Source organism: Arachis ipaensis, chromosome B2 (assembly GCF_059453495.1).
Source record: "Arachis ipaensis isolate K30076 ecotype BB chromosome B2, ASM5945349v1, whole genome shotgun sequence".
In the NCBI taxonomy this organism is placed as follows: domain Eukaryota; kingdom Viridiplantae; phylum Streptophyta; class Magnoliopsida; order Fabales; family Fabaceae; genus Arachis; species Arachis ipaensis.
In genome coordinates, this window is record NC_142437.1 from 59150784 (window position 1) to 59162259 (window position 11476).

Below are 11476 nucleotides of genomic sequence, written 5' to 3' on the forward strand. Positions count from 1 at the left end.
CTAGACTTTACTATGAGATTGTGTGTTTTTCTGTGATTTCAGGTATTCTCTGGCTAAAATTGACGGACCTGAGCAAAAATCTGATTCAGAGGCTGAAAAAGGACTGCAGATGCTGTTGGATTCTGACCTCCCTGCACTCAAAGTGGATTTTCTGCATCTACAGAAACTCAATTGGCGCACTCTCAATTGCGTTGGAAAGTAGACATCCTGGGCTTTCTAGCAATATATAATAGTCCATACTTTGCTCGAGATTTGATGGCCCAAACAGGCGTTCCAAGTCAGCTCAAGAATTCTGGCGTTTAACTCCAAAACTGGCACAAAAGCTGGAGTTAAACGCCCAAACTGGCACAAAAGCTGGCGTTTAACTCCAAGAAAAGTCTCTACACATGAAATCTTCAATGCTCAGCCCAAGCACACACCAAGTGGGCCCGGAAGAAGATTTCTGCATTAATTACTGATTTCTGTAAACCCTAGGCTACTAGTTTTCTATAAATAGGACCTTTTGCTATTGTATTTTACATCTTGGGACGTTTAGTCCTTAGACCTTTGAGGCTGGCCATTCGGCCATGCTTACACTATTTGTTCTTATGTATTTTCAACGGTGGAGTTTCTACACACCATAGATTAAGGTGTGGAGTTCTGCTGTTTTTCATGAATTAATACAAAGTACTATTATTTTTCTATTCAACTCAAGTTTATTTCTTCTCCAAGATATTCATTCGTTCTTCAACTTGATGAATGTGATGATCCGTGACACTCATCATCATTCTCACCTATGAACATGTGCCTGACAACCACCTCTGTTCTACTAGCAATGGCTTGAATGCGTATCTCTTGGGTTTCTAATCTAAGATTGGAACCTTCGTGGTATAGGCTAGAATTATTGGCGGCCATTCTTGAGATCCGGAAAGTCTAAACCTTGTCTGTGGTATTCCGAGTAGGATCTCGGAAGGGATGACTATGACGAGCTTCAAACTCGCGATTGTGGGGCGTGTGACAGACACAAAAGGATCAATGGATCCTATTCCGACATGATCAAGAACCGACAGCTGATTAGCCGATGTTGTGACAGAGCATCAGGACCATTTCCACTGAGAGGACGGGATGTAGCCATTGACAACGGTGATGCCCAACATAAAGCTTGCCATGGAAAGGAGTATGAATGATTGGAAGAAGGCAATAGGAAAGCAGAGGTTCAAGGGGAACAAAGCATCTTCATACGCTTATCTGAAATCCACCAATGAATTACATAAGTATCTCTATCTTTATTTTATGTTTATTTTCATCACCTTAAACTCCATAACTATTTGAATCCGCCTGACTGAGATTTACAAGATGACCATAGCTTGCTTCAATCCGACAATCTCCGTGGGATCGACCCTTACTCACGTAAAGTTTATTACTTGGACGACCCAGTGCACTTGCTCGTTAGTTGTGCGGAATTGTGACAAAGTGTGATTCACGTTTAAGAGCTCCAAGTCTTTGGCGCCATTGTTGATGATCACAATTTCGTGCACCAAGTTTTTGGCGCCGTTGCCGGGGATTGTTCGAGTTTGGACAACTGACGGTTCATCTTGTTGCTTAGATTAGGTATCTTTTCTTCAGAATTTTTAAGAATGAATTCTAGAGTTTCAAGGTGATTTTCCCACCATCACAAAAGCTGATTGATTCTCATCAATTTAGCTATTGAATGTAATGTCCTGCTGAAGCTTGGCCAAACATGTCTAATCTTTTTAGACTGAAGCTTTAGACTAACATTGCATGATTCCTGGAATTCTTATTAAAAGTTCCGAAAATCACAAAAAAAATTTATAAAACCATAAAAATAAAAAATATTTTATGTTTCTTGTTTGATTCTAGTATCAATTTTTAAGTTTGGTGTTAATTGCATGTTTTTATTCTTCTTGCATTTTTCGAATACATGCAATATGTTCTTCATTGATCTTCAAGTTGTTCTTGATGATTTCAGTGCTCTGATCTTTAAATTCTCTTTTTTTGTGTGTTTTGTTGTTTCTCATATGCATTCTCAATTTGTTAGTGTCTCTTATATGAAAATTTTTAAGTTTGGTGTCCTGCATGCATTGTTTGATTTGAGTTTCCTAAGATTAGTTGTATTTTGATTGTTTCTCATCCTTGAAAAATTCAAAAAAAAAAATTTCAAAACTATGTCTTTTGAAGTCAATAATACAGAGAATTGAAGATTCAGAACATTCAGCAGAGGAATCAAACAAAAAAAGCTGGGCATTCAAAATGCCCAGTGAAGAAGGAAAACTGGCATTTAAACGCCAGCCAGGTGGTGGCTGGGCGTTTAACACCCAAAAAGGTAGAGATTTGGGCGTTAAACGCCAGAATGGGCACCATTCTGGGTGTTTAACGCCAGGATGACACAAGAGGGAAGATTTTGTTTTTAATTCACATTTTTTTTCAAGTTTTCATAATTTTTCAAAATCAAATCTTTTTCAAATCATATCTTTTCAATCATATCTCTTTCAAAATCAATTTCTTTCCATTTTATATTTATTTTTACTATTTTCAAAAATCCTTGCTATAATTAAAGATTTACTTCAAAATTTTCAAGTTGTTACTTGCCTATTAAGAAAGGATCAAACTTTAAATTTTAAAATCATATCTTTTAATTTCTTGATAGTCAAGTAATCAACATTAATTTTAAAAATTTTCTTTTTCTAAATTGATTTTCAATCATATCTTTTCAAACATATCTTTTCAATCACATCTTTTTCAAAATTAATTTTTTCAATCATATATTTTTCTAATTTCAAAATCTTTTTCAAAAATCACTTTATTTCTTTCCCAATATTAGTTTTCAAAAATCTCAATCAAATTTTCAAATTTCTTTTTAAAATCTTTTAATTAATTTTCGAAAATTCTTCCCCTCTTCTCACATCCTTCTATTTAAGGGACTAAAACTCCTCCTCAAGGTACAATTCGAACTCCCTCCTTCTGTATATGTTCGAATTCTCCTCCATCTACCACCTCCTTCTATTCTTCCTTTCTTCTGACACTTCAAGGAATCTCTATACTGTGACATAGAGAATTCCATACTTTCTTGTTCTCTTCTCTTTCATATGAGCAGGAACAAAGATAAAGGCATACTTGTTCAAGCTGATCCTGAACCTGAAAGGACCTTGAAGAGAAAGCTAAGAGAAGCTAAAGAACAATTCTCTTTAGAGGGCCTAACAGAACTCTTCAAAGAAGAAGAAATCATGGCAGCCGAAAATAACAATGCCAACAATGCAAGGAAGGTGCTTGGTGACTTTACTGCACCTATTCCTGATTTCTATGGGAGAAGCATCTCTATCCCTGCCATTGGAGCAAACAACTTTGAGCTTAAGCCTCAATTAGTTTCTCTAATGCAACAGAATTGCAAGTTTCATGGACTTCCATTGGAAGATCCTCATCAGTTCTTAGCTGAGTTCTTGCAAATCTGTGACACTGTCAAGACCAATGGGGTTGACCCTGAAGTCTACAGACTTATGCTCTTTCCTTTTGCTGTAAGAGACAGAGCTAGAACATGGTCGAACTCACAACCTAAAGAAAGCCTAAACTCTTGGAAAAATCTAGTCAATGCCTTCTTGGCAAAGTTCTTTCCACCTCAAAAATTGAGCAAGCTTAGAGTGGAAGTCCAAACCTTCAGACAGAAGGAAGGTGAATCCCTCTATGAAGCTTGGGAAAGATACAAGCAATTGATCAGAAGATGTCCTTCTAACATGCTTTCTGAATGAAGAGCAAGTTGCTAAGTACCTTGGAGTAATCATGAAGCTAAATGCCAAGTTATTTGGTAACGAGACTTGGGAGGATGAACCTCCATTGCTCATCAAAGAACTGAAAGACCTGACTAGGCAGAGATTACCTCAAAAGAGACAGGACCCTGGAAAGTTCTCAATCCCTTGTACCATAGGCACCATGACCTTTGAGAAGGCTCTATGTGACCTAGGGTCAAGCATAAACCTTATGCCTCTCTCTATAATGGAGAAGCTAGGGATCATTGAGGTACAAGCTGCAAGAATCTCACTTGAGATGGCAGACAATTCAAAGAAACAGGCTTATGGACTTGTAGAGGATGTCTTGGTAAAGGTTGAAGACCATTACAACCCTGCTGATTTCATAATCCTAGAGACTGGGAAGTGTATGGATGAATCCATCATCCTTGGCAGACCCTTCCTAGCCACAGCAAAAGCTGTGATTGAAAGCTCAAGGATATCCCTTGTGTTTAAAGCTCAAGGATATCCCTCTGTCACCATGGAGAGGAAGCACGAAGAGCTTCTCTCAATACAGAGTCAAATAGAGCCCCCACAGTCAAACTCTAAGTTTGGTGTTGGGAGGCCACAACCAAACTCTAAGTTTGGTGTTGAACCTCCACATTCAAACTCTAAGTTTGGTGTTGGGAGGTTCCAACATTGCTCTGAACATCTGTGAGGCTCCATGAGAGCCCACTATCAAGCTATTGACATTAAAGAAGTGCTTGTTGGGAGGCAACCCAATCGTTACTATTCTATGATAATTTTCTATTTTCTATTTTCTATTTTATGTTTTCTGTAGGTTGATGATCATGTGAAGTCACAAAAACAATTGAAAAAGCAAAAATAGAAGGAAAAACAAAATGAAAAATAGAACACCCTGGAGGAGAAACTTACTGGCGTTTAAACGCTAGTAAAGGTAGCAGAATGGGTGTTAAACGCCCAGTCTGGCACCATTCTGGGCGTTTAACGCCAGAAAAGGGTACCAGACTGGCGTTTAACACCAGGAATGGGCAAGAAGATGGCGTTAAACGCCAGAAATGGGCAGCAGCCTGGCGTTTAATGCCAGGATTAGCAGAAAGGGGCGTTTTGCATGCCACTTGGTGCAGGGATAAGATATCCTTGACACCTCAGGATCTGTGGACCCCACAGGATCCCCACCTATCCCACCACTCTCTCTCTTCTTCATCCATTCACCAATCACCTCAATAACTCTTCCCCAAAAACCCCTCACCTATCAAATCCCACCATTCTCTTCACCACTCACATCCATCCTTCATAAAACCCCACATACCTCACCATTCAAATTCAAACCACTTCCCCTCCCAAACCCACCCTCTATAGCCGAACCATACACACCCCTCTCACCCCTATATAAACCCATCTTCACTCCTTCATTTTCACACAACCTAAACACCACTTCTCCCCCTTGGCCAAAACACAAGCCCACTCCATCTCCTCTATTTCTTCTTCTTCTACTCTCTTCTTTCTTCTTTTGCTCGAGAACGAGCAACCTTCTAAGTTTGGTGTGGTAAAAGCTAAAGCTTTTTGTTTTTCCATAACCATTTATGGCACCAAAGACCGGAGAAACCTCTAGAAAGAGGAAAGGGAAGGCAAAAGCTTCCGCCTCCGAGTCATGGGAGATGGAGAGATTCCTCTCAAGGGTGCATCAAGACCACTTCTATGAAGTTGTGGCCAAGAAGAAGGTGATCCCCGAGGTCCCTTTTAAGCTCAAAAAGGGAGAATATCTGGAGATCCGACATGAGATCCGAAGAAGAGGTTGGGAAGTTCTCACCAACCCCATTCAACAAGTCGGAATCTTAATGGTTCAAGAGTTCTATGCCAATGCATGGATCACCAAGAACCATGATCAAAGTGTGAACCCGGACCCCAAGAATTGGCTTACAATGGTCCGAGGGAAATACTTGGATTTTAGTCCGGAAAATGTAAGGTTGGCATTCAACTTGCCCATGAAGCAAGGAGATGCACATCCCTACACTAGAAGGGTCAACTTTGATCAAAGGTTGGACCAAGTCCTCATGGACATATGTGAAGAGGGCGCTCAACGGAAGAGAGATTCAAGAGGGAAGCCGGTTTAACTAAGAAGGCATGACCTCAAGCCCGTGGCTAGGGGATAGTTGGAGTTCATCCAACGCTCAATCATTCCCACTAGAAACCGGTCCGAAGCTACTATAGACCGGGCTATCATGATACATAGCATCATGATTGGAGAGGAAGTGGAAGTTCATGAGGTTATATCCCAAGAACTCTACAAGGTGGTGGACAAGTCCTCCACTGTGGCAAGGTTAGCTTTCCCTCATCTCATTTGTCACCTCTGCAATTCAGCTGGAATTGACATAGAGGAAGACATCCTCATTGATGAGGACAAGCCCATCACTAAGAAAAGGATGGAGCAAACAAGAGATCCCACTCATGGACAAGAGCATGAGGAAACTCTTCATCATGAAATCCCTGAGATGCCTCAAGGGATGCATCTTCCTCCATAAAACTATTGGGAGTAAATCAACACCTCCCTAGGAGAATCAAGTTCCAACATGGGACAACTAAGGGTAGAGCGCCAAGAGCATTCCATCCTCCTCCATGAAATTAGAGAAGATCAAAGAACCATGAGAGAGGAGCAACAAAGGCAAGGAAGAGACATTGAGGAGTGGTATGCGAAATTGTTACTCAGGTTGTGAATTATTGTTCGAAATTGATTCCCTGGCGATGGCACCAAAAACGGATGCACAGAACCATGGTCTAAACATATCTTTACAACTTCGCATAACTAACCAGCAAGTGCACTGGGTCGTCCAAGTAATACCTTACGTGAGTAAGGGTTGAATCCCACGGAGATTGTTGGTGTTAAGCAAGCTATGGTCACCTTGTAAATCTCAGTCAGGCGGATATAAAATAGTTATGTAGTTTTCGAAATTTAGTAATAAAAGAAAGATAGAAATACTTATGTAGATCATTGGTGAGAATTTCAGATAAGCGTATGGAGATGCATTCGTTCCTCTGAACCTCCGCTTTCCTGCTGTCTTCATCCAATCCATCTTACTCCTTTCTATGGCTGGCTTTGTGTAAGGATGTCACTGGTGCCAATGGCTACTTTCAATCCTCTCGGGAAAATGGTCCAAATGCTCTGTCATAGCACGGCTAATCGTCTGGAGGCATCACCCTTGTCGTTGGTTGCATCCTATTCCTCTCTGTGAAAATGGTCCGATGCGCTTTCACTGCATGGCTAATCATCTTGGAGGTTCTCGATCATACTGGAATAGGATTTACTATCCTTTTGCGTCTGTCACTACGCCCAGCACTTGCGAGTTTGGAGTTCATCACAGTCATTCAATTCCAGAGTCCTACTCGGAATACCACGGACAAGGTTTAGACTTTCCGGACTCTCATGAATGCCGCCATCAATCTAGCTTATACCACGAAGATTCTGATTAAGAGATCTAAGAGATACTCATTCATTCTAATGTAGAACGGAAGTGGTTGTCAGGCACGCGTTCATAGGGAATGATGATGATTGTCACGTTCATCACATTCAGGTTGAAGTGCGAATGAATATCTTAGAAGCGAAATAAGATGAATTGAATAGAAAACAGTAGTACTTTGCATTAATCTTTGAGGAACAGCAGAGCTGCACACCTTAATCTATGGAGTGCAGAAACTCTACCGTTGAAAATACATAAGTGATAATGGAGTTCATTGGTCTCGGCCCCAGAGGGTAACCGGAGTAACCAAGAGTACGAATACAATGATAAAAAGTTCTATTTATAATAAACTAGTCACTAGGGTTTACAGAAGTAAGTAATTGATGCATAAATCCACTTCCGGGGCCCACTTGGTGTGTGCTTGGGCTGAGCTTGAAGTCTACACATGGAGAGGTCATTCTGGGAGTTGAACGCCAGCTTTTGTGCCAGTTTGGGCGTTGAACTCCACTTTGCAACTTGTTTCTGGCGCTGGACGCCAGAATTGGGCAGAGAGCTGGCGTTGAACGCCAGTTTGTGTCATCTAAACTTGGGCAAAGTATGCAAATTTATACATTGCTGGAAAGCCCTGGATGTCTACTTTCCAACGCAATTAGAAGCGTGCCATTTTGAGTTCTGTAGCTCCAGAAAATCCATTTTGAGTGCAGGGAGCTCAGAATCCAACAGCATCAGCAGTCCTTCTTCAACCTCTGAATCTGATTTTTGCTCAAGTCCCTCAATTTCAGCCAGAAAATACCTGAAATCACAGAAAAACACACAAACTCATAGTAAAGTCCAGAAATGTGAATTTAACATAAAAACTAATGAAAACATCCCTAAAAGTAACTAGATTCTACTAAAAACATACTAAAAACAATGCCAAAAAGCGTATAAATTATCCGCTCATCACAACACCAAACTTAAATTGTTGCTTGTCCCCAAGCAACTGAAAATCAAATAGGATAAAAAGAAGAGAATATACTATAAATTCCAAACTATCAATGAAACATAGCTCCAATCAGATGAGCGGGACTTTTAGCTTTTTGCCTCTTGAATAGTTTTGGCATCTCACTTTATCCATTGAAGTTCAGAATGATTGGCTTCTCTAGGAACTCAGAGTTTAGATAGTGTTATTGACTCTCCTAGTTCAGTATGATGATTCTTGAACACAGCTATTTTATGAGTCTTGGCCGTGGCCCTAAGCACTTTGTTTTCCAGTATTACCACCGATACATAAATGCCACAGACACATAATTGGGTGAACCTTTTCCAGCTTTGCTAAAGTCCCCAATTAGAGGTGTCCAGGGTTCTTAAGCACACTCTTTTTTTTTGCTTTGGACCTTGACTTTAACCGCTCAGTCTCAAGTTTTCACTTGACACCTTCACGCCACAAGCACATGGTTAGGGACAACTTGGTTTAGCCGCTTAGGCCAGGATTTTATTCCTTTAGGCCCTCCTATCCACTGATGCTCAAAGCCTTGGGATCCTTTTTATTTACCCTTGCCTTTTGGTTTTAAGGGCTATTGGCTTTTTGCTCTTGCCTCTTGATTTTAACAGCTTTTGGCTTTTTCTGCTTGCTTTTTCTTTCCATTTTTTTTCGCCTATTTTTTTTTCTGCAAGCTTTGTTCTTTGCTGCTTTTTCTTGCTTCAAGAATCATTTTTATGATTTTTCAGATTATCAAATAACCTGTCTCCTTGTCATCATTCTTTCAAGAGCCAACATATTTAACATTCTTAAACAACAACTTCAAAAGACATATGCACTGTTCAAGCATTCATTCAGAAAACAAGAAGCATTGTCACCACATCAATATAATTAAACTAAGTTCAAGGATAAATTCAAAACTCATGTACTTCTTGTTCTTTTGAATTAAAACATTTTTCATTTAAGAGAGGTGATGGATTCATAGGACATTCATAACTTTAAGACAAAGTTACTAACTACTAATGATCATGTAATGAAGACACAAACATAGATAAGCATTTAACATAGAGAAAACAAAAAACAGAAGAAATAAGAACAAGGAATGAATCCACCTTAGTGATGGTGGCGTTTCCTTCTTGAGGAACCAATGATGTCCTTGAGCTCTTCTATGTCTCTTCCTTGTCTTTGTTGCTCCTCCCTCATTGCTTTTTGATCTTCTCTAATTTCATGAAGGATGATGGAGTGCTCTTGATGTTCCACCCTTAATTGTCCCATGTTGGAACTTAATTCTCCTAGGGAGGTGTTGATTTGCTCCCAATAGTTTTGTGGAGGAAAATGCATTTGAGGCATCTCCGGGATCTCATGGTGATGAGCTTCATACGCCTCTTGAGCTCCATGAATGGGCTCTCTTGCTTGCTCCATCTTTTTCTTAGTGATGGGCTTTTCTTCCTCAATGTGAATGTCTCCTTCTATGGAAGCTCCAGCTGAGTAACATAGATGGCAGATAAGATGAGGAAAAGCTAGCCTTGCCCCAGGAGAGGGCTTTTCGGCTATTTTGTAGAGTTCAAGGGAGATGACTTCATGAACCTCTACTTCTTCTCCAATCATGAAGCTATGGATCATGATGGCCCGATCCACAGTAACTTCAGATCGGTTGCTAGTGGGGATGATGGAGCATTGGATGAACTCCAACCATCCTCTAGCCACAGGCTTGAGGTCCAATCTTCTTAGTTGAACCGGCTTGCCTTTGGAGTCAATCTTCCATTGAGCTCCTTCCACACATATGTCCATGAGGACTTGGTCCAACCTTTGATTAAAGTTGACCCTTCTAGTGTAGGGGCGCTCATCTCCTTGCATCATAGGCAAGTTGAACGCCAACCTCACATTCTCCGGACTAAAATCTAAGTATTTCTCCCGAACCATTGTAACATAATTCTTTGGATTCGGGTTCTTACTTTGATCATGGTTCCTAGTGATCCATGCATTGGCATAGAACTCTTGAACCATTAGGATGCTGACTTGTTGGATGGGGTTTGTTAGGACTTCCCAACCTCTTCTTTGGATTTCATGTCGGATCTCCGGATACTCATTTCTCTTGAGCTTGAAAGGGACCTCAGGGATCACCTTCTTCTTGGCCACAACATCATAGAAGTGGTCTTGATGAGCTTTGGAGATGAATCTTTCCATCTCCTATGACTCGGAGGTGGAAGCTTTTGTCTTCCCTTTTCCTTTTCTAGAGGATTCTCCGGTCTTAGGTGCCATCAATGGTAATGGAAAAATAAAAAGCTTATGCTTTTTCCACACCAAAATTAGAATTTTTGCTCGCCCTCGAGCAAGAGAAGAAAGAATTAGATGAAGAAGAAGAAGAAAAGATGGAGAAGAGGGGGGAGGTGTGTTTCGGCCAAGAAGAGAGGAGAGGGTTGTGTTGTGTGAAAATGAGGAAGAATGGAGGGCTTTATATAGGGAAGGGAGGGGGGGTTAAGGTTTGGCCATATGGGTGGGTTTGGGTGGGAAATTGATTTGAATTTTGAAGGTAGGTGGAGTTTATTGGGTAGGTTTATGGGAAAGAGTGGGTGGATGTGAGTGGTGAAGGGTTAATAGGGAAGAGAGATGGAGGTGATAAGTGAAGGGTTTTGGGGAAGAGTGTTTATTGGGAATAGAGGATGATTGAGAAGAGAGAAGAGAGTGAGTGGAGGTAGGTGGGGATCCTGTGGGGTCCACAGATCCTGAGATGATCTTGTGGGGTCCACAGATCCTGAGGTGTTCAAGGATTTACAACCTTGCACCAAATTAGGCATGTAAAATGCCCTTGCACACAACTCTGGGCGTTCAACGCCAGGTTGGTGCCCATTTTGGGCGTTCAACGCCCATTTGTTGCCCATTTCTAGCGTTGAACGCCAGAACCATGCTTGTTCTGGGCGTTCAGCGCCAGCTCCTTTCCAGGGTGCAATTCTGGCGTTCAGCGCCCAGATGATGCCCATTTTGGGCGTTCAGCGGCCAGATACTGCCCATTTTGGGTGTTCAGCGCCAGAACCATGCTCTGTTCTTGCGTTGAACGCCAGGCAGGTGCTTCCTCTAGGGTGTGATTTTTCTTTCGCTATTTTTTATTCTGTTTCTAAATTTTTCGTTTATTTTGTGACTCCACATGATCATGAACCTAAGAAAACATGAAAAACAAAAATAAAATTAGATAAATAAACATTGGGTTGCCTTCCAACAAGTGCTTCTTTAATGTCAATAGCTTGACAGTGGGCTCTCATGGAGCCTCACAGATGTGCAGAGCTTTGTTGAGACCTCCCAACACCAAACTTAGAGTT

The 11476-nt window shown here is 40.9% G+C and overlaps 1 non-coding gene across 1 annotated transcript; it reads right to left on the minus strand.

Moving 5' to 3' along the window:
* Positions 1–3626: 3626 nt before the first annotated feature.
* On the minus strand, positions 3627–3734 carry LOC148574031 (small nucleolar RNA R71). The gene has a single exon (XR_015906890.1). It is a non-coding gene; the product is annotated as a small nucleolar RNA R71 (small nucleolar RNA).
* Positions 3735–11476: the final 7742 nt, after the last annotated feature.